Source organism: Protopterus annectens, chromosome 11.part0, assembly GCF_019279795.1.
Source record: "Protopterus annectens isolate FY-2018-M chromosome 11.part0, PAN1.0, whole genome shotgun sequence".
Lineage (NCBI taxonomy): Eukaryota > Metazoa > Chordata > Ceratodontiformes > Protopteridae > Protopterus > Protopterus annectens.
In genome coordinates, this window is record NC_056745.1 from 1,215,511,879 (window position 1) to 1,215,539,081 (window position 27,203).

The window sequence follows — 27,203 nt, forward strand, 5'->3', positions numbered from 1 at the left end:
TGTTGGGTCCTATTAGGTGTTTATCACAACCCTCTAACATGCAATTCACCCACTAATGATGTAATTACCATCTATTAAACACACCTGTTGCTTGGTCATTAGTGTGTTATGCACACCTCTGCTCAACTTCACATAAATAAAGCAAGCACAGGCAAAATTGGTATTAGTTTCCTGCATTCACGTGATATCAAGCAAACACAGAGCATAAAAGGTGAAGGAAAGGTTGCACACACTGTACTTGAACCTAGGGCCATCTATACAGCAGTCCCACACATACTTGTGCTACCACAGGAACAGTTACATGACACGCAGAGGGAAACCTGACATTAATTCCTCCATTTCTCATGGTTGCACTAAGTGCTACATTGTACAAACAATGACAAAAAAAATATTTAAAATGAGCAGACACGACACATTTTAACAAACAATACAGAGGATTAAACAGAACTTGTGAATTATGCACTGTTTACATACACTTTCACCCTTCACAAACCTACATGTATACCTCTGTAAGTGTAACCTAACACACTTCCTGATGTCATCATTCATTGTTGCCATCCATTGGTAAACAAACACTGTGAAAGAGCCTAAATGAAGTGAGCACCCCTACATGGTTACAGTTATTTGCGATTCAGCAATTCTAATGAGTTTTGACCTCATTTGCATCTTCGCCATACTGACAGCCCTGAATCTACATGGTTGGTAACAGTGTAGGCAGGGAAATTGAAGGAGAGCCCAGTGTTGTAAACACAAGGGAGGATATTACTTTGCTACATATCTGCACAGAGGAATACAGGTTTTGATAACATTTGACTGTATTCTGTCAGCTGCATGCTGCATATGCTTACATGAGAGTATGAATAGTCTGTTTCATGTGGTTTACAATTTTAGCTGTCTACTTTAGTTACAAGTATATTCTTCATTTGAGGATGAGGGAGCAAAGCTGCATTTATGTCATGGCACTTAAAAAGAATTGTTGCTATTGTTACTGTACTTTTGTAATATCCAACCTGTCTAATAATGCAACAATATGTCTCTTGCTACATGTTAACGTCAGTTCTGTAGAACTCTAATAAATTTTACTTGCTCTTGTTTCTGTGTAGACTTCTTTCTATGGCTGTATTTCAACAGTTTACGAATACATGGGCAACACGAGCAAGGAGTCTACATGGTTGCTTTACAGCTTGTTGAATCACTCCACCTTGTTTGTTTGCTTCATTAGTATACAATTTATGTACTTATGTTATTTGCATGCCATGGAATTTACAATGTTTGCATATGAGTGCGCGTTGCTAAACGGAGTTTACTGAATCTACAATTTTTCATGGCTGTGTGCACGTCATTCTGTTATGTGCACACAGTGAAAATTATTGTGTAGGGTTTATTGAATCCCCCCAGTATGTCATCTAAGTGTTTTTTTTTTTTTATTGTTGTAAAGGTATAGGAATTCCACAGTGAGGTATTGTGGACATTGTGGCCTAAGGCTTATATGCTGCTGTAAAGCTGTAGTTAAAGGTTATGTAAGAGAAAACTGACTCAGAGTCCCAATGGCAGAGATGATGTGTGTATAAGAGCTAGGGAAACAAGATGCAGTTCCAGTTGCTGCGGGTGTGCTGCTCAATTGTTACATATAAGATTAGCTTAGGAACTGAAAGGATTTTTCTTTACAATGGTATTAAACTCCCTCATAATGAATGTGAAAGTGAAAGACAAAAACTATTTGAACTGCGTGTTGATTCAATGTAAAACTGAAAGCTGATTTCTCAGAAACTGTTACAGGAAATTCCTAAGTGGGTGCTTCAAGGTGAAATAAAACTGCTTTCTTGTAAATTGTTGGCAGTTCCCAGACTATTACATATATAATACAGAAATGTTTTAATAACTAACATAAACAAAAGAGGATTAGTTATAATATTGTCTGTACAAATTTATTGTAGGCATCACACTAAGACCTTCAACCCTTAAAACTCTAGAAGAAAAACAGTTGTTTCAGATTCAGATAACATTGTCTGCAGTCATCTTTCAATATTGGAAATGGTTGGGCAAAGGTACTTCAAGTACATTATAGTAACATGATCTATACTGTGTTTTACACTAAACAAGACTATAATGACATTAATGAGCTTTGGGACATTTTTCTGTTATGAGATATGTTAACTATTTGAAGACAGCTCATCCATTAGCAATTAATATGTATTTCAAGCAGTAATGACGCTGATGTGCGATATAGAACAGTTCTTGTTATTACCGATTGTTCTGTTCTTTTCATTCAGTGAAGTTACTTTTTTTCACTGCCGGGATGTTAATTGTATTTTGCACTCAAAGAGTAAAACTAGTTTCAAAAATCCTGTACAACATATATAGTATCACTGGATTGAAAAATGTCCTTACTTGTAATTACGTTCCTGTACACCTTTTTTTCCCCACAGTGAATATAGTCAAAAAAATACTTAACCAATGGAGAAGATAGTTTGTCTGAAAGGGATTTGGTTTTGAAAACCAGCTCCTGGACAGAATAAGTGAATTCTTAGCACTCGTAGAGTGTGTGGCACTTGGCTTATCTCTTAGATCAGGCAGACCTGATAATGCATTTATGAGAGGGTACTTCATTACCTTGTCACTGTCTTGAACTGCTCACCTTTTCCTTTGTTGTCAAAGAAGGTACCTAACAGAAGTAAAAAAAAAAAAAAAAAAAAAAAAAAAAAACATTTTTTGAACTTCTCTAACAGACAGAGCTTTCTGATTTTACACTCACACCACCACCTACATGCATCCATGTACCTGCAAGCACCCGTAATCACATAGACCCAGATATATTTGCGTTTAGTTTACTTTCAAAAAGTGGACAACACAAATAAGTACAAAAGCCTATTTCTAAGAGAAGCATCGGCACAAAAAGAAATGAAAATATGTTTTGGACAACATACAAAGAAATATTCAGTTAATAAGAAGCATCGTCGCACCTCACTGAGTTTAAGTGCCTCACCTGACTTTGAATTTATTTTCCCCAGCATTTGCAGACTTCATAGTCATCATTACGTTCTCATGCAGCTATTTCTGTATGTGGCGCTGCCGTTTTTTTCTCTCCTAGTATTCTTTTTTTTCCGCTTGCACATGCAGAACATGTCATGTGCTTTCTTTTTTCCTTCAGATTTTCAAATGCCTATTTAATTACTTAGGTAAATTTCTTCAGTGCTGAGCATAGCTTTTTTTTTCTTTTTTTGGGGGGTGGCAATCTATGGTACCCTCTGCAAACTTGTCATTAGCCCCTAACTCCTGATTGTTGATTATTAATTGCACTGGATGGGTGCATGCTCCAAGTATGTGCACAGGCACACTCCTACCAATGGTTGGTACTCTTGGCAGTCGTATAATATGAGTATGCTTGTGGATTAGGCTCAGACACAAACAGAGACACCATTCTTTTGTTAGAGTTTGGTTACATTTTTTTTTCAGACTGCTGTTTGATCCTATTTTTTCGGTAATTCAGACCAATAATCCTTTCTTCTAGTCTGCTTCCTGAAGCTATGGCATGTTCTACTTAGCATCCTCCACACTCATTTGTTCATTATGGCACTTCTAAAAGCAGTCAGAGCAGGTTTATGTCTCTTCCATGTCTATGTCACTTTCTCTCACAAAAATATACTGTATATACATTTTGTTTATTTGGTATGTTCGTAATGATATCTAACCCTATTGTTTCAGATAATTATTAAAATCACTCATATCCCAAATTTGCACATATGCTTATGCTCCAGTGTCTAACACAGATCAGTCATATCTTGTAAAATATTTGATCTTTTTATTTTTCTTGCATTTAATTTCAGACATGCATGTTCATAGGTTTATAGGTTCATAGGTATTTACTAGGCTAATGACCACAAGGGCATTTTTAAGCCTAGCTATGCATCCCTGTCTGACAAGTTTTGATACCCTTGATAAGTCTTAAGCATGGGCCTGGGAGATGAACCACTTACAGGTTACCTGTACCCATTAGACACATAGGTGCCAAACCAGGGATGCATTTCTGGTTTCCCATCCAATAGTCCAAGTTGTACTTGAATTAGTTTAGGGAGGAACTCTGCTTCACATGGATGGGGAGCCTGTTCCATAGATATGGTAGTCTCTGGGATACATACCTATCTCACCAGGTCCTATTTATACCACAGGCAAGGTTTAATTCTTTAGAACAGGTAATTCTGGTGCTGTTTGTCTTGTGGATATACAGGAGGTCCATCAGAGAGAGGTCTGACAATGCCCTGTATGACAGGCATAGATCTCCCCTCAAAAGCCTGTAGGAGATAGAATACAGGGATAGAGCCCTGAGGCGGTCTGCATAGGACATATTACTTATGCCCTGTATTTTTTTTAGTGAGGAATCTCTGTAAACGTTCCAGTTGTTGGATATGCCAGGTTAGGTACATACAAAAGGAGGCATTGTACTCAATGATAGGTCTGATGAATGCTGAATACAGTGGAACAATGACTTCCTTGGACATAGATGCCATACCTTTGTTTATAAGTTGTGCAACATAGAATGATTTCCTCACCACTGTAGACACGTGATGGCCAAGGGCTAGATTACTACCTACGTGTGTCCCTAAGTCCCTGACTACTGGGTCAGTTATAAGGGGTGTGTTGTCAATATGATAGTTACCATGAATGGATGACTTCCCAAAGGATACTATTATGCATTTCTTGGTATTTAGTTTTAGTCCATGGCTTTGACACCAGTTGTTTGTCTGTGTCAGCTCCTCCTGGAGAACATTTGTGTCAGTGTGAGGTTCAATGACAGCTCTTAATTTGCAATCATTTGCAAATGTAGTCAGCCAGAGACCACTAACATTGGCCTTAACTTCTAAGAAGTAAATGCCAAAAAGGAGCTGTCCAAGGACTGATCCATGAAGGACTCCCCAGTTCTAAATTCCTGAGTCCTGTTTGTGAACCAGTTGGCTATCCACCGAGTGACATATGGGTTTGTACTTAACCTTTTGAATTTTCAGCAATGCCTGAGTGGTGTATTGTGTCATATGTCTTGGCCAGGTCAAGGTAGGCAGTGTGAATGATTTTGCCCTCATCCATTGCTTTGATAACCTTCTCAAAGAAGTCCAGCAGGTTGAGTAGGCATGATTTTCCCTTGTCCAAACCAGCCTGGGTTGGGTCCAGTGTCTGGAGGTTTACTATATCTCTTTTGGTCATTTCCATGATAAGTCTTTCCATGGCTTTACATGTAAGACTAGTGAGATTTATGGGTCTCTAGTTTCCATGGTCTGTTGATGGCCCACTTTTGTGCAGAGGGTTGACTGTTGCCTTTCTCCATTCATGAGGCACAAAATCTGTTTGAAGGCTACAGTTAAATAGTAATTCCAGAGGCCCTGATAGGCCATGTTTCATGCTATTTAGAAGGCATCCTGGGATTTGTCTGGGCTCATTGATGCAGTGTTCTTCGTCTTAAAGACAGCATTAAGGACTTCTTCCTTAATGATAGTAGGAGGAGTTATATTTGATATTATTTCCTGAGAGAAGGTTGAGGGGAGAGAGGGGTAAAGGTGGAGCTAAATTTATCAGCCAGGAGGTTTGCTATGTGTTCTGGCTCAGTATAGCTGGGTCCATTTACAATGAGCTCTGAACACAATTATGTCTTGCCTTTGAGGTTGTGGATATAGCTAAAGAATGCTTAGTGGTTGTCCTTGGCCTGGGAGGCCAAACTCACCTCAGATTTGGCTTTGGTAGACTTTATGTGTCCTCTGAGTTGTTTGTTTAGTTTGATGAGAGTGTGTTTATCCTGCTGGGTGCTGCACCTCCTAATTTTTGCCATGATTTTCTTCTTCCTGTTATACAGCCTATTGATTTTGTGATTCCACCAGGGTGGCTTGTTTTTTTGAGTTAGGTCTCTACTTCTTCCTGGTGGGTACAGCTGCCTCTTTGCAACTATTAACATGCTTGTACAGGGTTTTTCTGAACAGTTTTGCATAGGCAGCAGTACTCTTAAGGTTTATTGGGGCTTGGCATTTTGCCATTTTCTCACTTAATAGCAGGAGGTTAGCCTTAGAATAGTTCCTGAACATTCCAGATTTAGTTGGGGGTCCGGGTTTTATTTTTACTTCAAAGGAGACAATTATTTGGTTTGACCTTACCTGGGAGGGCATTACAGTAGGGGGTGTGCGGCACTCTCCCATATTATTGAGGTCCAGCTGTAGTATGGTTGTACCCCTGGTTGGTGTATTGAATATCTGGTCCAGGGTGTTTCTGTTTACAAAATCCAGGAATCTTTGTAGTTAAAGTCACCCATGAATATGGTATTGGGTTGGATGGTTAGTGTTTCTAATAAGTTTAAATATGTGGTATGGGTTCCTTGGGTCATAGAGGGGGACCTATAGTTTGCAACGAAGTGGTATTGGATTTTACCTATGGCGATATAAACATATAGCAACTCAAGTGCCTTGTCCTGTTTGACCAGCTGTGAAGTATATTTATTTTTTATGTAAATGGAGACACCTCCACCTTTAGTCCCTGTCTGTGAAGTAGCTAGTCTAAATGTGTGGAAGATATTATAACCTAGCACTGTTGGTGTGCTTTCTGCACCTTTAAACTATGTCTCAGTGACCGCACAGACATCAGCATTCTCTAGGGTAAAAAGAGCTTCTAGGGAGTACAGTTTTTTGTTTAGTCTCCTAGCATTGAACAGTGATACCTTTAGATTTTCTTGGTTTTGATTTGCTATCTTGGAAGTACTTCAGTTTGGCAAAGCCTAGAGGGGATAGGTGCAGACCATCCTTGGCAAAGCAGCGTGGTCTGTTAACCATCTCTTTCCATGCTGACAAATATTGCACCCCCTTAGAATGACACCAGAAACTAAGCCAATTATTGAAGTCAATTATCATTTGTTCGTATTGTGGCATCATCCTTGGAGAAGGTAAAATGCTGCTCAGTGCTAGGCTCATACAAGCATGAGACACATATTCCGATAGCTCTATGATGTCTTTCTTCATATAGTCTAGGGAAGTACGTCTCAGGTCATTTATTCCCACATGGACAATGACTGAGTCATGTTGGTAATTGTGGTCCAATGACCTGAGTACCTGTGTAATGTGGCAGAACCTAGACCCTGGTAAGCAAGTGACCGTGACTTTCTCCTTACTCAGCCTGGTGAGAGAGACATGAGCGTGTCTCACGATGGAGTCGTCAATGACTAGAATGTGGGGTTGTGTGGTGGCTTGCCTTATGGGCTTAGAGGTAGAGGCTCCACGATATGTAGCTTTATGTGTTGATGGGGGTGTTGTTTTGAAAGAGTGCTTTTGGGGCTGCTGAGGGTATTTGTTATGTATACTTCATCTAGGAGGTCTTTGTGGTTTAGGAAGGTTGCATTTAAGTGCCTCAGCATATGTGGGTCAATACATCTGCTTTGAATTGTGCGTGATAGGTGCAGAATGTGTACTACTGACAACCTTATTGACATTAGGAGTACTTTTATGTGAGAACTTTGCCACCAATGACATTGTGCAAATACATCTCTCACATACCATATCAGTTTGTTTGAGAATTAACTGGTTGTCAGTAAACATGAGGCAATTTCTACATTGCCTCAGGATCCCCATATTCACCAAGCTGGTAATAGAGACAGTAGGAAAGTTCATATCCATGGCAACAGACCCTTTTTTATTGGTTAGACAGTTGGAGTGAGAATATCAATCACTGTCAGGAGCATCCTGTTTGCAGCTATTGGAACAGTGCTTGTCACTGTAAACTAGTTGTCCTGTGTGCAACTAGGTACTGAAGAAATTCCAATTGTGCTTTTACAGGAAAAATGTCACTCAGTGTGTCTGAGTCTATACAGAGCACTGCCAAACACTTGAGGGGCAACTAATATGCAGACCCTGAAAGTTTAAAGATGATGTATTTAGGCAGCTATTCTGAAGTTAGAAACAAATCAAGCAGTACGTACTAAAAATAAAGAATTAGCTTGTCAAGAATGATGAGAAAAGGGGAGTCGCATGAATGTCTGCTGCCTGACTACTACTAGTGCCGGTCTCACCACAGCTTCACTGTGTTGGGATACAATGCTCCTTTGCTTCTTCTCTCACCAGAAACAAAATGTTAGCACCAGTCCCAAGATTGGAAGCAGGCCACAGCTTGTTTGGTGATCCGTAGTCTTGTCCCAGATTATGCAAGGCTCTGTAGGCTTGTAGCCTTTTCCTGCTAGATGCCTTGACAGCAACCAGACCAATCAGGTATGTTAAGCACAGACACTCACTCTCCAATCAGAAAAAGTCAGGAATCAATGTACTCTGCTCCTTCTCTCACCAGGACCAGAATATAAGCAGAAATTCCAAGCTGTCTCCTATAAAGCAGTTATTAGGCTTTCTGGTGATCAGCAGTCTCCAAGAAATAATGTCCCTGCACTCCTTCTCTCACCAGAAGAAAACAGAAGCACTAATTCCAAAATGAATACTGAGAGGCAGAATGTGGACCTTCCAATAACTGGTGACCTTGTAATAGATGTTTAAAGGTAAGATGAAAAAAAATATTTATCCTAAACACTGCAGTGTACACAAAGCAGTTAGATATGAAAATGGGTAACTTAAGTTTTAGCTTTCTAAGTGGAGCACCACTATTTTTAAAAGAGCAAGATAGATTGAAATGGGGTGTGCACTGTTGTATTCTGGTACTGTGAAATACAGTAGGGTGGCTAATACATTTGAATAGTTGAAGGGGAATGATTTCACAAAATGATAATTTTGTGTGTACTCACACCAGCCAGTGAAAGCAGAGAGGGAAGGAGATATATGGTCAAATTAACATAAAGGGTGGGCAAATTTAAAGACGGTGGTGTTTAAGAACACAACATAACCGGGTGGGAGGGTGGTTTTCAAGTTTTAATATACAATTAAGAACAGAATACAACAAAAACACAGTGTAAAGAAAACAAATCACAGTATACAAAATAGAAAAAGGCAATAAAATAATAAAAAGTACAAAAAATCAAAAGCAAGCTAACCTTTCCTTCACAGCAAGTTGTGGCAGAGTCTGGGTGAGATTTTCTATTAAAGCTTTGAAATGTATTATTTTACCCCTTAAATAGAAGGTTTAGTTCCTTGCTCCACCCCATCAGTTCAGAGATGAATAAACTTAACTGACCTGTTCTGACTTCTATGTGACTCCTTAACTGACCTATTCTTATTTCTGTCTGACTCACAAGAGACGCAGCTGTGGTCTTGTTTCGAGTTTTAATATGCAATTAAAATCAGAATACAAGTAAAACACAGGGTAAATAAACCAAATCACAGTATACAAAATAGAAAAAGGCAATAAAGTAATAAAAAGTACAAGAAATCAAAAGCAAACTAACTTTTCCCTCACAGCCAAGTTGTGGCAGAGTCTGGGTGAGCTTTTCCACTCCACAGCTCTCATCCTCTTACCTTCAGAATCCAGGACAAAACCAAAAATAATCAGAGATAGATATTCTAAATCATATACACTTGTGAATTACCAGTACTACTGACTTAAAAAGTTGGCATAATTAGAGGATTTTAATTGCATATGTTTTCTGAAATAAAAGAAGTCTGTAGGTTTAAAAAATATCATTATTTCTTGTCTGTAATCCACCAACTTTTGCCAAAGAATCAGTTTTAGCAGGGACAAATTTCTGAGCCAAAATCAGGAACATCCCTGACAATTTGGGGGGTTAAGAAGTGTGGCCTGGTACAATGAATAACAAAGACTACAGAGAACAGATGGTGCAACTGTTACTACAACTATGTAGAGAATGCACATAACAACGAGAAAACATTATACTAACCTTCACTGCATCACCTTACGGTTCTTAAGAATAAATTAAGACCAGTGTTCAGAGATTCTCTCCATCCTTGCTAATTGGCCAATGGGGGTTGGTCATTTAGGGTGATAAAAGAATTTACAGTTCAGAATCATCATAAAAAAGCACAGAGAAACACCTCATTAGCATCTCATTACCACGACTCTGAGCAGAATACTGTGCTGTCAAATGTGACTCTGCTAGTGTTCTTCTTACCATCATATTCCAGCTAACACAGATGCTACCTTACTCACTCTGTCTCTCTCTTTCACACACACACACACACACACACACACACACACACACACACACACACACACACACACACACACACACACAGAAATATTCATGCAGTGGCATTCATGTCCCTACAGACATGTAGATACATGTCAACATACACACACACACACACACACAAGTATATGCACCTATGACTCCACTACTCTTACCTGTACTTTGGCTACTCCCATAAGGGTGAATACTGTCAAAAGATGGTCACATAGTATGACAGTGATGTTTTTCACACCTACAGTGAGCAGTGTATTTAATAACTTGTGACATTTGGACGTTTAGGGTAAATATACACATAGCTGATACGTCAATGTATTGTAAGTATTCCAAGTGTGTGCACTGCTATGTAGCATACATGTCAGCCACCATGGGGATGTGCTTAGGGCCTTAAAGCAAAACACCCTGATGGATGTGTGGATGATAGCCCAGTCAGATCTCTTCAGTGAGGAATGAATGGATTCAGAACTGCTGTCATCATACAGGAAGTGAAAAGGCCAACAGATCACCAAAATGGCTACTGGGCACCAAAAACATAATAAAAGCAATCTAGATATGCTGACAGGTCTTATTTTCTCTAAACGTGGGAAGTACCATATATATATATATATATATATATATATATATATATATATATATATATATAGGCTGGTAACTCGGCACGTAAAAATCAACTACCAATCATTAAGCGGACTGGAGTTCCACTGTGGCGACCCCTAACCAGGAAAAAGCCGAAAGACAACAACAACAACAACATACACATATACACATACGCACACATACACACACACACACACACACACACACACACACACACACACACACACACACACACACACACACACACACACACACACACACACACACACACACACACGAACAGGGATGTTTTTTCACTAGAATTGTGACCCTCCTCAACACACACACACACAATTAGACTCATATGCAGTAAAGTATGTTAAATGCAGATAAAGTTATTTATGTGAATTTTATACTTGGAATGACTGACTAAGTGCATTCTGTAGCTATAGGTCATAACTTATTACTGAGCAGCCAGGTACTCTGGATTATGCAGAATGCTCAGCATTCAGCCATAAACAAACTCGATGTTCCGCTGGTGTGCATTGGATCCACTACACAGCTTTTGATTGGTTCGTATATCGCAATTACTGCCAATCGGCATCACAGTATACAAAACAATTAAATAGCTGCTCCGCTGTTCCGTGTTCAACAGTGTTGGCTGTGCTACACACTTTTTGATTGGCTCATATACTGCAATTACAGCCAATTACCATCACGGTATATGAAGCAGTCAAGTAACTGTTTCTGAGGATGGGAGCCACTGAGTGCTCCCAAATATGTGACCATTCACATACCAGGAATGGTTGTGGAAATCTGCATTTAAAGAGAGGGAGGAAAAAATAAAATAGAAGCAAAACAGTACTAAAAATAAAATAGAAACAAAACAGTACCAAAGTAAATAACTGTAGTTATTTACTTTGGTACCGTTTTGCTTATATTTTTTTTTTCTCTTCTTTTAACTCCCCCCCCAAAAAAAAAAAAAAAGAAATGCAAGAAAGTATGAATTCACGAAAAAGGATAATAAGAAATGTCTGTTGGAGTTCTGGAGTAATATGGTTGTTTTAAAACACATTGGTATAAGCATTACAGAAAAGATTAATTTGTGTGTGTCTGTGTGTGTGTGTGTGTGTGTGTGTGTGTGTGTGTGTGTGTGTGTGTGTGTGTGTGTGTGTGTGTGTGTGTGTGTGTGTGTGTGTGTGTGTGTGTGTGTGTGTGTGTGTGTGTTTGTGTGGTGTGTGCGTGCACGCTGAGAGGAGGTTATGTAGACAGCACATATGGGAATCTCACAAATAAGCTACATTCTGAACCAAAGTGGACCATACCTCTCAATTTCGTAGAATAAGAAATCTGGACAAAGCCAATAGCCAAACATAATGCATTGATAAATCCACAAAAATAGAGGCAATTTTTACATATCATAGGATCATAGGAAGTTACTAGACTAATGGCCCTAGGGCCCTTACAAGACTAGCCAAGTTCTACCATTATTGCCCAAGAGGGACACAGGTGGAACCCCCATGGTGAATTTACAGTTACTCATCCAGTCGTCCAGACTGTGTTTGAAGAGGGCCAGTGAGGTGCCCTGTTTGACATGAAGTGGGAGTGTGTTCCAAAGGTGTGGTAACCTCTGGGAGAAAAATCTGTCCCTCCAGCAGGTTCTATTAATTTCACATACCAGGTTAAGGTCTTTAGAGTGAGTAACTCTTGTACCATTTGACTTATGGATCTGCAGCATTTCCAGTAAAGCAGGGTCAGAGATTGTCATGTATGCAAGGCAGATATTACCTCTGAGTAGTCTGTGTGAAACCAAATAAAGTGACAGCGATTTCAGACAATCCACATAGGACAGATGCTGAAGACCTTGAATTTTCCTTGTGAGGAACCTTTGTGATCTCTCCAATTGCTGCAGGTGCATGGAAAGGTACATACCAAAAGGGGCATTGTACTCAATTGTTGGACTGATGAGAGAAGAGTACAAGGCGGTTATAACTTCATTTTTTTCTGGAGGCAATGCCCTTATTTATGAGATGAACAATATAGAATGCCTTTCTTACCACTGTGGTGACATGATGGTCAAAGGCAAGTTTGCTGTTAACCTGTGTGCCCAGGTCTCTCACCACTGAGTGCATACTTAGGGTGCTGCTATTGATGTGGTAGTTAGCAGTAACATCGCTCTTACTGAAAGGGATGATAATGCATTTTTTTGCACTGAGTTTAAGGCCATGACTTTGACACCAATCATCTGTTTGTGTAAGACCCTCTTGTAGGATGTTGACATCATTTGGAGATTCTATGACCGCTCCCAGCTTGCAGTCATCAGCAAACTTTGTCAGCCACAGACCTTTAGTTTTTGCTTGTAATTCAGAGAAATAGATTACAAACAGTAGAGGTCCCATGACTGATCCCCGTGGAACACCACTGGTTGCAGGTCTGCTGTTGCAGGTGGATTCCCCTATTTTGACTATATGGGTTCTATCAGTGAGTCATTTAGCAACCATCTAACAATAGAAGGGTTGATACCTATCTGGGTGAGTTTGTCAATGATGTCTGAGTGGGGTATAGTGTCAAACACCTTGGCTAAGTCTAGGTAGGCTGTATGCACAGATTTCTCCTCTTCCAGGGCCTTGGTGACTGTCTCAAAAAAGTCCACTAGGTTTAACAGGCATGTTCTCCCTTTGACAAATCCAAACTAAGTAGGGTCAAGTATTTGGAGATTGCCTATATATTTGTTGATAAGGTCCATGATGATTTACTCCATGGCCTTGCAGATAAGGCTAGTCAGCCTAATAGGTCTATAGTTCTCGGGGTCAATGGAAACACCACCTTTGTGCAAAATTCAAACTAAGTAGGGTCATGTGTTTGGAGATTACTTATATCTTTGTTGATAATATCCATGATGATTCACTCCATGGCCTTGCAGATAAGGCTAGTCAGGTTAATAGGTCTATAGTTCTGGGGGTCAATGGAAGCACTACCTTTGTGCAAGGGAATAACGGTGGCCATTTTCCACTCATCTGGAATGAAGCTGGTGTTTAGGCTATGATTGAAAAGAATACCCAATGGTGTTGTGGTGTTGCTAAGTCTTGTTGTAGCCCATATAGGATGCAGCCTGGGATGCTATCAGGTCCCATAGATGCTGTGTTTTTGGCCTTAGAGAGGGCATTTATGACCTGCTGTTTAGAGATACAAGGTAGGGAACAGGTGTTAGGGATGTCATGGGGTATGTGTGGTGAGGACAGGGGAGTGAAGTTTTCACAGAACCTGTTGGCCAACAGCTTAGCCATGTCCACAGGCTCAGTATATGGGGTATCATTAACTATCTGTTCAGCACAAATTTGGGCATTTCCTTTTAGGTTACAGATGTAACTAAAGAACACCTTATGGTTGTCTTTGGTTGAGGAAGCTAATTTGGATTTGTAGTTTGCTTTGGAGGACTTCACAAGAAATCTTATTTGCTTGTCTAAGCTGAGGAGGGAGTGTTTCCAGTTTAGGGATGCTCCCTCTTACTCTTAGACTGCAATTTCTTCCTCTTATTTTAAAGCCTGTTAATGGCAGTTGTCCACCAGCAGGGTTTGCTCTTCCTTGCGGAGGTTGTTTTGGTCCTATCAGGTACATCTGAGTCAATGCAGTTATACAGCTGTTTGTAGAAAGCATTGGTGTAGGACTCGGCATAGTTGGCAGTTCCATCTGAGGGAGGAGATTCAGTGAAGCTATTTATACCATCCCGTAAGGGGTTATAATCTGCTTTGGAGAAGTTTTTTAGTTTAGTTCCTGCTGGTGGAGGGGTCAGGTGTGATAGTTACTTTGAATGAGACTGATTTGTGGTCAGATATCACCAGGGAAGACCTCACAGTGAGGGTGCTACAGTGGTCCCCCATATTGGTAAACACCAGATCCAGGATGTTAGCACCCCTTGTGGTGGTGTCAACCAGCTGGTTCAGGGTATTGGAGTTAACAAAGCTGTGGAACCTTTGGGCAAGTGAGTTTGAGCACAAGTAATTTATCCAGTCAATGGATGGGTAGTTAAAGTTGCCTAAAACTATGGTGCTTGGATGTATCTTGATGGACTCAAGTAGATCCAAACAGGCAATTAAAAAGTTGCAAGAATTACAGGTTTTATGTTACCATACATGTTCTGAAGGATATGATGTCTGAAACTCAAATTTCTGTCATTATCTTATTATTTAATTCCCCTGTGATTTGCCAAATAACTATATATTTTATGAGGAGCAGACCAAAAAGTATGAGGCAAAAATTTGGGCATTCTGCAAAATTCTGGGCAGTTGATAGGTATGACAAGGGTAACTGTGTGTGTGTGTGTGTGTGTGTGTGTGTGTGTGTGTGTGTGTGTGTGTGTGTGTGTGTGTTAATGTTATAGCTCTCAGCATCTTAGCACAAGAAATCTAGACATAGCCCTAATTAGGGGGGAACAAAGGCCAAAAAAATAATAAAATTTAAATATTGGTCTTATAAACTTAGAAAGTTGCTAGAATACCAGGATTAATGTTAGCTTGCATTTTCTGATGGATATAAAGTTTGAAACGTAAATGTATGTAATTATTTAGAGATTCAGCCTTCAGTGGTTTGCCAGAAAACATAGATTTTATGACAAAAAGTCCAAAAATATGAGGCAAAAATCTAGACTTTTGAGAGGTATGGTGTATACGCAAGCATTTGAAAATGTCTTGGCTCAAGAATCAGAGATGAAGAAAAAAAAAACTGGAGATAAAGTTCCCAAATAATACAGAATTTAAATATTGTTATATACTTTGACATTTGATAAAATAACACACTGTGCCTTTGCATACATTTTATTAGGTCTAACACTCAAACTGTTAATCATTACTCAGGGACTGCAGTCCTCAAAAATGTGAAAAATGTCTGAAGAACAGACAGCAATATGAGAAAAAAATCAGGAACATTCAGCAAAGTCAAGAATAGCTGAGACATTGCATGTGTATGTGGGAGGAGGGGGAGATGGAGATATAATACTTTGGACTGTATGTGTCTGATGGTGGAGTTTTCCTTTAACTTCTGGAAGTTGGCACTGAGTTTAAAAGAAGTTCCATTCGCCATAGTTCCACAGTTCCAGCAGTTACAACCAAAAGTACAATGCTTCACTATAGTATGGATTCTGAACACAATTTCAGTTCAGGAGGCTGTACCACAGGAAAGCTTCCCTATGTGATACAAATATGGATTATCAGTCCCAACGTGCTGAGTTGGTAGATGCAAAGTCCAGCTTAGTAACAAAGATACTGCAGGTTGATGTCATTCAAAGCAATCTTTAAAAGAAATTCTGTTCTCTACATTTTCAATGCACTCATTTCACATACACAGTTTACAGCAGTTGTGATAGGCGAATAAAAGTGTTTTAATGTCTTACACAGATTCTGTGCTCACTTGCAATTCAGGAATCTGACACAATGTTAAAGAGGTTGTACTTAATGTAGTTTTACTGTCTACAGCAGTTGCAAATGGTAGGTAAAATGTTTCAGGATCTAACAGATTCTGAGCAGTTTTAATTTAAAAAAAAACACCCAATATAGAAGAGAACATGGTTTCACTTCTGCATGCAAATAAGTATCCGAACACAAATGCCATATATCAGGCATTTACTGATAAATAGCCATATCAATTCTCAGTAACAAGACTAATTGTAGAACATAATGTTATACCATAAATAAGTACATAACTTATTTTTTTTTCAGTAATCTACTACTAAATATTTAAGAGAAGAGATAGAAGTTACATTTTATGTTTGTTCCCCACCATGTTGAGAACATAAAGCTTCTTTTGCTTACCAAGTAGAGAGATGAAATAAACCAAATGGAGTTAAAGGATACGCATCCTAGCCTATTTCTTCACAGATCTGACTTTTACTGTATAACTTATTCTGCTTAAAAAATGCAAAGAAATTGTGACTCAATTTCTTCTAAAGCTTACACCTCTGCGTCAGTTGAAGTGTTCTAACACTGTTTAAATAAAGTGATGCCTAAAACTGAAACAGAAAGGGAAAGTGACATCAACTCTAACAAACAATCAGCTCTAACAGAAGATTATTTAAAATTTCCTGAACTAACATCTGACATTTCAGAACCATAATCTAAAGGCTGCACATTTTATGTAAGGGACAGATTAAAGGCTATGACATTTTAATGATCTTTATCTCAAAATATAACAAATTTATAAAAAGAACAGCATAGAGATGATACAATAATTACTGGGGAAGGACTGAAGAAGCAGATATGCCAAACCACTATACTTACACAATGTGAATTACAGTGCCTACTGCTTTTAGCAGACCAGCTACTCACTTGTCAGTAGTTGTGTCACTATATTAACATCTAGATAAAAGGATTGCTATTTCTGTGCTGGACTTATAGGTTCATAGGTTCATAGGTAGGTACTAGGCTATCGGCCCAAGGGCCTAAGTAAGCCTAGGTTCCCTGGCTTACACCACCCAAGAAAGTTATTTTCCTGTGCCCCTGTCGAGTAGAGCCACAGAAGTAATCCCCAGGGTGTATTTCCTATTTTCCATCCATCCATCAGGATTTTTCGTGAAGAGTGCTAATGAGGAACTTTGCTTGACATAGATGGGCAGCTTGTTCCAGAGTACGTGAAATCTCTGGTACAGGAATCTAGCCCTCCAGCATGTCCTGTTTATTGTGGTGACAAGATTTAGGTCCCTAGAGCATGTAGCTCGGAGGGATTGGGATTTCTTTAGGTATAGCATGTCCAACAGCTCCAGGTTTGACATAGCTTTATGTGTTAGGCAGAGATCACCTCTGAGTAGGCGATATGCTATGAAGTAAAGCTGGAGTTTTTTGAGATGGTCAGTATAGGGTATCTGTTTGAGGACAGTAATCCTCTTTGTGAGGTACTTCTGCGGCCTTTCCAGCTGCTGCAAATGTCTTGTGAGGTACATTCCAAAAAGGACTTTGTACTCTATAATGGTTCTAATGAGTGTCAAGTAGAGGGGAACAATGACCTCTTTTTTCCTGGATGAGAACCCTTTTGTGATGAGGTGTGCCATGTAGAAGGATTTCCTGACTACTGTGGCGATGTGATTATCAAAGGAGAGACCACTGTGCACCTGGGTCCCAAGGTCCCTTATCACACATTCGGCGTTAAGTAGAGTGCCACCTATGTGATAGCTCATGGGTATAGAGTTTTTACCAAAGGGGATGACAATGCACTTTTTGGCATTGAGCTTGAGACCATGGCTCTAACACCAGGCATCTGTCTCAGTGAGGCCCTTCTGTAGACTGTCCACATCATTTAGGGACTCAACTATGGCTCCTAGTTTGCAGTCATCTGTGAAATTCATTAGCCAAAGGCCTTCTGTGTTAGCCTGTACTTCAGAGACGCAGATACCAAACAAGAGAGGTCCCAGGACTGAACCCTGTGGTACTCCACTTGTCACGGGTTTGAAGTCAGATTTGCAGTCTGCAACTTTTACAGTGTAGGTTTTGTCAGTGAGTCAATTGGCAACCCATCTTGTGATGTAGGGATTTATACCTAGTTTAGTGAGTTTAGCTATAATTCCAGATTGGGGGATGGTGTCGAAAGCCTTGGCGAGGTCAAGATAGGCTATGTGAACCACCTTACCCTCATCTACGGCTTTGGTGACTGCCTCAAAGAAGTTGATCAGGTTCAGGAGGCATGATATGCCTTTCACAAACCCGAACTGGGTGAGGTCCAGAGTTTGGAGGTTACCAATGTCTTTGTTTATGAGTTCCATGATGATACGTTCCATGGCCTTACAGACCAGGCTCGTCAGGCTAATAGGGCGATAGTTCCCGAGATCAGTGGTGGCTCCCCCTTTGTGGAGTGGGATAACTGTTGCTGTGCACCATTCAGTGGGCACAAAGCCTGATGCAAGACTATGATTGAACATGGTGCTTAGGTGGGGGGCCAGTTAGTTCTGAAGTTTGTGTAAAACACAGCCTGGGATGTTGTCCGGTCCCATGGATGCTGTGTTTTTGGCTTTAAAGAGTGCAGCTTTTACCTGCTTAGTTTGATTTCAGGGACTCTGCATTATTCCTGTATAGATATGGACCCTTTAGGGGGGTGAGAGGGGGGCAAAGTTAGCACTGAACCTATCTGCCAGGATGTTGACAATATCAGTTGGTCCTGTAATTTTCAATCCGTTGTGCTGTAACTCAGAGCAGATCTGGGTGTTGCCATTGAGATCCTTGACATAGCTATAGTATGCTTTGTGGTTGTCCATAGAATCAGTGGTGATTTTGGTTTCATAGCTAGCTTTGGATGATCTTATAAGGGATCTTAGTTTCTTACTGAGGCTGACCAGAGAACTCCTCCACTTATGGGATTTTACTCTCTTTTGCAACAGTTTCTTCCTTCTGTTGTAGAGTTTGTTTATGGCAGGGGACCACCAGATTGGCTTCCTTTTTTTGGAGGATAGCATCTTGGTTCTGTTTGGGATGGCATGATCCATGCACTCGTTTAAGTGCTTATACAGTGCATCTCTGTAGGATTCGGCAGTTGTAACTGTATTGTCCATCTGCATGGGTGTCATGAAGTTCGCCACTTCTGTCTTAAGAAGCATGAAGTTGGCTTTAGTGAAAATTTTTACCATGGTTTCCTTAATGGGGGTGGGAGTGGGATGTGGATATCTTGGGTGATAAGCTTATGGTCGGATCTGACCAACGAGGAGTTGACTTCAGGTGTGGAACACCAGTCACTCATGCTGGTAATGACTAGGTCTAGGATATTGTTGCTCCTGGTGGGGGTGTGGATAAGTTGATCCAGGGCATTGGAATTTATGAATTCCAGAAAGCGTTGAGCAAAGGAGTTGGTACATGATAGTTTTCCCAGTTAATGGTGGGGTAGTTGAAATTGCCCATTATCAGGGTGTTTGGTTGAACCCTAATATTTTCCAGTATATCAAGAAAAGAGGAATGGAAATCCTGGGGAATGGTGGGGGGATCTGTAGCCAGCTACAATTTGGTTTGGAGTTTTTCCCAGAGTTAGTTGCACTTGGATAACCTTGGATACATTATGCTGAGCAACTAGCCTGGAGGTGGGGATATCCTTAATACATATGGATACACCTCTGCCTTTAGTGTTCCGGTCCAGGTTAGGTGGCCAAAAAGTGTGGTATGAGTTATAGCCTGGTAATGCAGGGTTGCTCTCTGGAGCCTTGAGTCAGGTCTCAGTCACTGCACAGATATTGATGTTCTCCATTTTAAGGAGTGCCTCGAGGGAATGCATTTTGAGATTTAGACTTCTAGCATTGAGTAGCATTACCCTCAGTATTTGTTTGCCTGTTCCTCTTACGGTGGTGAATTTGTCATTTGAACCTTGCCTAAAAAGGCACTATAGGGGCAGCAAGAGCCTTAGCCAGTATCCAGAATCCCAGGGATGACAAGTGCAGGCCATCTCTGGCAAAGCATCGTGGTCTGTCGACCATATCGTCCTAGGCAGAAAGATACTTGATCCCCTTAGAATGACACCAGAAGCTTAGCCAATTGTTGAAGTCAATCATTTTGTCCTTGAACTGCTGTATCATTTTGAGGGATGGTAGGGTGCTACTCAGGGCTAGGGTCATACCTGATACCTGCCTGGGCTACAAGATTGGAGAGCTCTTCCATGTCTCTTTTCATGTAGTCCAGGGAGGTATGTCTCAGGTCATTCACATCAACATGGACAATGACAGAGTCATATTTGTACTTGCTGTGGAGTGACCTGAGTGCATGGGTTATGTGGCGGATCCTGGCACCTGACAGGCAGCTAACAGTAACCTTCTCCTTGTTTAGCCAGGTGAGTGGGACATCAGTGTGCCTGACTATAGAGTCATCTATGACTTGTGTATTGGGTACATTGTTTTGCTTTATGGGTTGTGGTTTATTGGCACACTGAATCTGTGGGCTATGTGTCATTTGGGTTGTGTTAGAAGATGGAGGTTGCTTACGTTTCTGCTTTGGAGGTCTCTGTTGCTTGAGCAGATTATTATTGAGAGCCTCTGTGAATGTTTTTGTGTTTCTATATGTAGATTTTAGTGGTGTAAGTTTAGTGGGACTATGTGATGAGTGTGGTGTGGTGCAAGTGTTTACCTTCTCCTCTTGACTGTCAATTTCAGTCTTGGTTGGAGAGAGCTTTACCTCCAGTTTGGCTAGATAAGTGCATCTCTCACAGGTTGTAGTGTTGAGTGGTTGGAGAAGAGGGTTGTCTGTATACAATTGCTACATTGCCCCAAGATGCCCAGATTCATCAGATAGACAGAAGACAACAATGGGAGCTGACCCTTGGACATGCCTGAATAAAAAAACTATTTCCTCTAGACAAGTGAGGAAAGTGAGTACAAGAGCTGTTTTTTCTAAGCAAGTGAGGAGAGTAAGTACAAAACTGTTTTCCTCTAGGTAAAGAGGAAAGTTGAGTGCTGTAATAATTTGTAGCTTATTTAGTGCTTACAAGTTCTGAACACGTGCTGAGCACGAATAAGCAAATTCAAGTGCTAAAACTAAGAAGCTGTATCTGAACTAGATTAGTTACAGGAAAGAAACAAGTGCAAATGTGGGCTTTTAAATCATAAAGATGAAAGAGATGGAAAAATTGCCCAAACGGCTAATAACTACAATTTCTGGGCCAGAAACCACTCCTTATGTGGTAGATAGGTTACCTAGTGCTTACCACTCCTGCTGATAAGCTGGCAAGCTTTCCTCCAACACAGAAAGGCATGGGGGGGCTCAGGAGTTTACAAACAGTCCTGGATACAGCAAATCTGTTTCTGGACTAGACTAGTTACAGGAAATGGGGGAAACAAGTGAAAATGCAGGCTTTTAAATCAGAGAACCACTCCTTATGTGGTACATAGGTTACCTATTGCTTACCACTCCCACTAATAAGCTAGAAGGCTTCCATCCAACACAGAAAGGCTTGGGGGGGAGCTCAGGAGCTTACATACAGTCCTGGATACAGCAAATCTGTATCTGGACTAGACTAGTTACAGGAAGGGGAGAAACAAATGCAAATACAGGCTTTTAAATCAGGAAGTTGAAAGAGATGGAGAAACTGCCCAAACAGCCAATAACTACAATTTCTGGGCCAGAATTCAGTCCTTATGTGGTAGATAGGTTACCTAGTGCTTACCACTCCCACTGATAAGCTAGCAGGCTTCCCTCCAACACAGACAGGCTTGGGGGGCTCAGAAGCTTACAAACAGTCCTGGATATAGCAAATCTGTATCTGGACTAGACTAGTTACAGGAAATGAAGGAAACAAGTGTAATTTTTTGTTACAGTTAAGCAGAACACAGGGAGAGTCTAGCAATTTTTTTTTTTGTAAAGGAAGGGGAGAGAGGAGAAGCAGAAGATAACTCAAGGTTAGGAAACTAAGTGGGTTGGCCTTCTCAAATGTTCTCTCTGTATTAGGTAAAATGAACTAATGACACCAGACTGGAAGGAGTGTCCCAGAACAAATTTACAGTAGGGGCAGGCAACTGCAAAGCCACCAAGTATAACTCCAAGACACCAACAGGGACAGAGGGTGGGGAACAATACTTAAGCTACTAGCCTACACTCTTTTAGACAGTAAACACTACAGAAATGTTTATCACAGCAGTAGAATAAGTCACAAAATGAAAGTTTTTAAACAGATAAAGGAGCAAGGAGACTCTACAGAATGATTTTAACTGCAAACAAATCAGTTATATGATACATTTCTTGGCAGGAAATCAGAACAAACAAATAGGTGCTTAACAAGTACAGAAAATTTCCCGTTAATACCTTTCACACAGTGAAACTAGCTATAAAGCTTTACAAACAGTGTAACAGTAAAAACTTATTTTTCAGGCCTTGTAAGGCAGACAATTTTCATTTAACCATGCAGATTTAATTAATAGCAATAAAATACAGTAAAAAGTATGTAGCAGGCAATAAAAAGTGCTATATATAAATTGTTAGAAGCAATAACCAGTAAAAATAAGCCAAAAAAACAGGATACTTACTGTTATATATCTCATATCAGAGTTGTAGTCAATACCCCTCATTCACTCGGCTCAGTGTGTATTATAATCTGTTGTATACACATGTATATAGGAGTTTATGGGTTATATGGGTGATTCTTATGTACTTTATACATATCTTAGCTCACATTTTCTAAATATTTTTTTCAATGCACTCTGACTGGATCTTTTAATATTAGCCTATCTGCATTTAATCTTGATGTGCTCTGAATTCTGTATATACTAATTTTGTATGTAATATTGTTAATTGAAAGTCCATGATGTATTTTTCTGCTCTTTGAGCTCAGGTGTTGGCTGAGAGGGTCAACAGACCAGTCCACTTACCCAGTGAACAAATAGTTAATAAATAATATATCTTATGCTTGCTGTTTGCTATAACGTGCTGTGGCCACCCCAATCCTTAATATGATAATGTGGGTATTAGAAAATGAATGACTAAATAAAAGAATAAATGATTTAACTGTAATTACTGGAGCCTCAGAATGCTGGACACAGACTTGGTAATTTTCCTAACACAAAATTAACTGGAAGCAAAGTAATTTAGTGTTATTTATTTCCTTACTTTATTTATTTATTTATTCATTCATTAACCAAGCCTCCATTCTGTTGATCCATAACACACTTGTTCCCTGGAGAAATGAGAGCTCATCTTCATGATATTTACCTTTCATTGTAACCTAGAGGTGAAAGTCAAGCAACAAAAAGTGGGGCTGACATTCTTGGGGTGTCAGGATTTTTATTGCCTATTCAGTAGTCCGTCCCTAAATGTTGACATCTTCAGGCTTAATGATTAATTGAAAGTAACCTTTAACCTTGTGCACATGCCCCCCAATCTTACTTGGTTCTGTTACCCCTAGGACATCAATCTGTCTCTGAGCTGTGGCAGAGACATTTTGCTCCCTCCACCTAGGATATGCATGCCCATCCTCTCTTCTTGTACCATTGAGTGTCCAAGCGCTAACTGAAGTTTGGTTTCTTGGACTATATTAAGGGCTTTATCCTAATACACTACTGGTACAGGTTAATGTAGTGTTATTTATGGTGCCGGAGACCTGGATTTGATTCAGTACTGCCTTACAGTGTCCAGGTTGTTGAGGACTGATAGAAAGATGGAGTTACCATATTCAAATGTGGAATTCAATTTGAAATTGAATGTACTGGTACTGAATCTCCTGAGGTTCATAGAGAAGTACTTATTTGCTATTCCAATTTTGTCTTGATACAAAACTGTCAATGTATCCATGGGGCCACAGCTAATACCTGCCATAATGTCAAATGGTAAATACTGTTAGGCAGAGATCCAAAGATCCAAGCAGGTATGCTTTAAGATCATAAGATTTACCATTCATTGAGTAATATCTCATGAATACATTGTTCTGATCTTAGTTCTTTAAACTGTCTCGTGAGTAGCTCTACATCTATTCACTGTCCAGCAAAAGTAGTGTGTGTGTGTGTGTGTGTGTGTGTGTGTGTGTGTGTGTGTGTGTGTGTGTGTGTGTGTGTCTGTGAAAGCAGAAGATTACTCAAGGTTAGGAAACTAGGTGGGTTGGCCTTCTCAGTAATATATGATGGCCCCCAAGATTATATTACTGGTAACAATAATATGACAGACAGGGATAATAATCCTCATTTTGCTGCAATGCTCCAATTGTGAACAGTAACAATAAACAAAATAAAATGAAACAGAAATATCAGTCATTAAGAAATAACTTATTAAGAGATCACTGGCCTTATGAGCATATAGAAAATAAGCACTGCTGCCCTGGGCTGCGAAGCCTCCACTACCACCATCTACAGACAAAGAGGTGCCACAATGAACAAATGCACAACAATGTTACAGGCCCGAGCCTCCTAGCCCTTTACCCATCTTCAGTCTGTGATCAGTGTCTTACAGTTATAACTTAATCCAAAGTAAATGCAGTTTGAAAGAATTATTAAATTTTCACACATGCACACGAATGTGCACCCCCCCCATACCCCACAAATGCTATTAGCTCCCTTCTAGTGTTACAGCCTCCTTTCTGCTTGTCAAATGTAGCTGTGACCCAAAATAATACAAGTACGATTTCAAGTCATTGTATTAACTCTTATAAAATAAGCTACCTGAAATAAGAAAGGCAGTAGATGCTGCTGAGCAGTCTTCAGAGGTTGATGCCACAGTATTGCACTAACTGCACCATTCTTTTAGTTTATCTGTATCATTCTATTAGTTAATCATCTAAATAAATCATCAGCCACAGACTTATAATGTTAATTAAATAGAAGTCTTTATTAAAACAAAGTTAAGTAATACCTTTGAGAAACATAATATACAGGCAATGAACAATATTGCACAGAGGAATATAAAATAATAGTTGTTAGATACAGAAAGTTTACAGGAAAGCAACAGCTTCAGCTAAATAGTCCCTGTCATGTAATCACTCCATCTGTCTGTTATCACTCTCTTTGGACCTTAAACTGTTGCATTTACTAACATTTCATTTCCAGTACTAATTTATTCAGTACAGTCTAAATTACGAAGCCATCTGCAGAAGAACTGCCTTCTTTGCTGTGTGGTCTGTAACTACAACCCTGGTAAGCTTTCTCAGGATTCACTGAGTTGTTAGTTGCACAGATGGTGGCCATTATCTTTTTTTTGTTCCTGATCTGCATATAGAAAGAAAGCCCTTTGCCTTGCATTCTTTACTCAGCTGCACCACAAATGTATTGGCATGCACCTCAGGCTCATTTCACTCATTTCCTAACTATTCTGGCTAAAAAGTAAAATAGTAAATGTCATGCTCTATATACCTGTACAAAGTTATCTGCAAAGGTATATACAATTTAATGACACACTGTCCATTTACAATGTCCCAGACAGTGCAAACCAGGATGTGCTGGCACTGTCTCTTACAATCCCACTCAATGTCTCCAACAGGTGATGACTTCAGGGATATGGTCTGACAATCAGGGGCTATGGTCCTCAATTTTATCCACTGTTCCAGTATGTACTGGTAAAGAAACACACCAAACGAAGTAAAATATAAATAAAACATTTCATTACTAAAAAAGAGAATGTAGAAAATATGTACAGCTGCCCTGGATATGACCCCCACACACACACACCATCCACACCCAAATAAGCTTCACATTGAACAACTGCAGGACAGAGGTAAGGAGCAGGCTTCACAGGCCCTTCCACTTCACTCTGAGATGAGTGCTAATTTATCTACAGTAACTATAAATCAACTAAACTATTGCATTCACAAGCATGCATGCACACAAACACACACTAATTTCCAAGGAAAGCTAGTAATATGCTTCAGTACTGTACCCTTGTTTGTCCTGAATAAAAGTATGTCACTGCAACTAGCAAAGACTCATAGTAGCCCTCACAGGGTACCCAGTTAGTATACCACTCATAGAAAAGAAGACACCTGAAATATTTATTAAAAAAATTATACTAGGGTTTGCTAAGAACACCTTTTCTCTCTTCAGAGGTAGATGCCACATTCCTGCTCCAACAAATTTAGTTACCCATCTCTTAGTCAATAACAAGCAAATAAATAACTGATAATCCCATGCTTGTTTTTACGTAGAATTATTTTCCAAAAGAAAATTTATGCAGTTGAGAAATTATATATACTGACAAGTAATAATACTTCACACAGTAATATAAAATCAAGAGTTGCAATAGGCAGAAAGCTTATAGGAAAACATCAACTCCAGATAAGTATTCCCTAAAACATGTAAAAAATAATTAGTAGTCATGCTGCGGTAGCGTTGTTGCCTCACAGTAAGATGTTGTCCTGTTCGATTCTCAGCTAGAGCATCTTCTGTGTGGAGACATGCGTGAATGGGCGTACCTTCGTTGAAGGTTGTACGTTAGGGCTGGCAACTCGGTACGTAAAAATCTGCTGCCAATCATTAGCGGACCGGAGTTCCGCTGTGGTGACCCTTAACCGTGAAAAGCCGAAAGATACAAGTCTCTGTCTACTACTGGAAAAAATATAATATATAACAGGTAAAGGATGATAAATCAAACTTCTTTTTTTGTTGAGAAATTTTATTGATTGTAGTTATTATGGCCAGACACAGCAGTGTTTGGGGGCCATCTTGGAGCATTACTAGTGATTGTCTTGTGAGAGAGAGTAATTTGCTGCTGTTCTGGGACATCATATTGCTATTGGTTTAGTAGCAAGCTGTATTCTGATTGGCTGTTTCAGTTTTCTGCTTTTTTTTTTTTGTTCTGATTTGTGTGCTGTTGCATTCTGTATTATGTCACCATAGGTGACACTGCATAATAACTGGTTTATGCTTTTCAGTAGTCACACTTACAATGATTGTACACACTAGTGTGTTTGACCATTGGTTAACATGCTGGTTGAGCTCCTTGAGCATTTCAGAGTAGCTGCATTGCTAAAAGTTGCATGAGGCTTTTATAACTTGCTGGTCAAGCATTCATTGCTACCGTATTGCTTGCAGTTTGAGTCTGCTTGTATTAGGCTGCTATTATTTGCACACTCTGCACCCCAGTATTACTGTATTGTG

At 39.8% G+C, this 27,203-nt stretch overlaps 1 protein-coding gene across 5 annotated transcripts in view; it reads right to left on the reverse strand.

Moving 5' to 3' along the window:
* Positions 1-16,652, reverse strand: part of LOC122815795 (myelin-oligodendrocyte glycoprotein-like) — a 402,462-nt gene extending 385,810 nt beyond the window's left edge. For 4 of the 5 annotated variants that reach the window (XM_044088581.1, XM_044088583.1, XM_044088580.1 and 1 more), the window contains exon 1: positions 16,489-16,652. The gene's annotated coding sequence lies outside the window, so the exon portion shown is untranslated. Of the gene's footprint in view, positions 1-2,638; positions 2,666-16,488 lie in introns of all 5 variants that reach the window. The other variant, XM_044088582.1, reaches the window with a different exon arrangement.
* Positions 16,653-27,203: the final 10,551 nt, after the last annotated feature.